This window comes from Juglans regia, chromosome 13 (genome assembly GCF_001411555.2).
Source record: "Juglans regia cultivar Chandler chromosome 13, Walnut 2.0, whole genome shotgun sequence".
NCBI lineage: Eukaryota > Viridiplantae > Streptophyta > Magnoliopsida > Fagales > Juglandaceae > Juglans > Juglans regia.
Window position 1 is genome coordinate 22575142 of NC_049913.1, and position 1209 is coordinate 22576350.

General features: G+C 35.4%; 1 non-coding gene across 1 annotated transcript; it reads right to left on the reverse strand.

The window, feature by feature from the left end:
- Window positions 1–815: 815 nt before the first annotated feature.
- LOC118344371 lies at window positions 816–922 on the reverse strand. Its single transcript, XR_004798144.1, has one exon. It is a non-coding gene; the product is annotated as a small nucleolar RNA R71 (small nucleolar RNA).
- Between the last annotated feature and the right edge of the window lie 287 nt (window positions 923–1209).

A 1209-nucleotide genomic window follows, 5' to 3' on the forward strand; every position in this document is an offset into this window, starting at 1 on the left:
AATACTCTAGATCTATTTTTATTATTTTTTAAAATCTTAATTTTAATGTTCTTTTCTTTAATTTAATTTAGATAAATCATTCTTCAAATTTCGGTTTTCCAAATATTAATTGATTTAGTCAATTTCAATATTCAATAGCATAATTATTCCATGTGGGTTCGACGATCGTTTTCCTTAAAACACTTTACTACTTATTACGATTTTGTGCACTTGCAGATTATATTTTTATGTGAACAATTTTTTGGCGCCGTTGCTGGGAATAGTCATTTGTTATTGATATTAATACTAGCTAAATTTTTATTACTTTGGATTTTATTTTATTTTATATTATTAAAAATAGAAAAAAAAAAGATTTAATTTGATCTCAGTTTGATCTTTTCAAGAATCAGAAGTGCATGTGCCGATCTAGATCATTAGAGCATCGCTTTTCGATCCCGAGATTGAAAGGATCTTACCCCGGATCAATAAAAAGAAAAAGAAAGAGGTCACTGCTTGTGAAGTTAATATGGCCGACTAGGAGCATAAGGCACTAAGAGACTATGCGATGCCCTCGGTCAATGAGGCAACGTCCAGTATAAGGCGACCAACTATACAAGCTAGTAACTTCGAGATCAAGCTTGCCATCATTCAAATGATCGAACAAACCGTTCAGTTTTGGGGGCTATCACAAGAGGATCCTAATGTTCATATTATAAATTTCCTTGAAATTTGTGATACTTTTAAACACAACGGAGTGACAGATGATGCAATTCGATTCTTGGGAGTAGTTGACACAAAATTTTTTAGCGAAATATTTCCCTCTGGCCAAGACAGCAAAGTTAAGGAATGATATCACTACCTTCACCCAATTTAAGGGTGAATCATTATATGAGGCATGAGAGAGATACAAGGATGTATTGCGCAAGTGTCCACATCATGACCTCCCAGCCTTGCTCCAAGTACAGACGTTTTACAATGGTTTGGGATCCACAAATCGATCTATGGTTGATGCAGCCTCAGGAGGAGCATTAATGAGTAAGACCCCTGAAACCGCATATGAACTTCTGGAAGAGCTGGCGTCTAATAATTATCAGTGGCCGCAGAGAGAGCAATGCCAAAGAAGGCGGCTAGTGTCGTTGAGCATGACTCTATGTCTGCAATTGTGGCTTAATTAGCAAATCTATCCAAACAACTGGGTAATATGAACGTTATTTTTATTCAAACTAATAT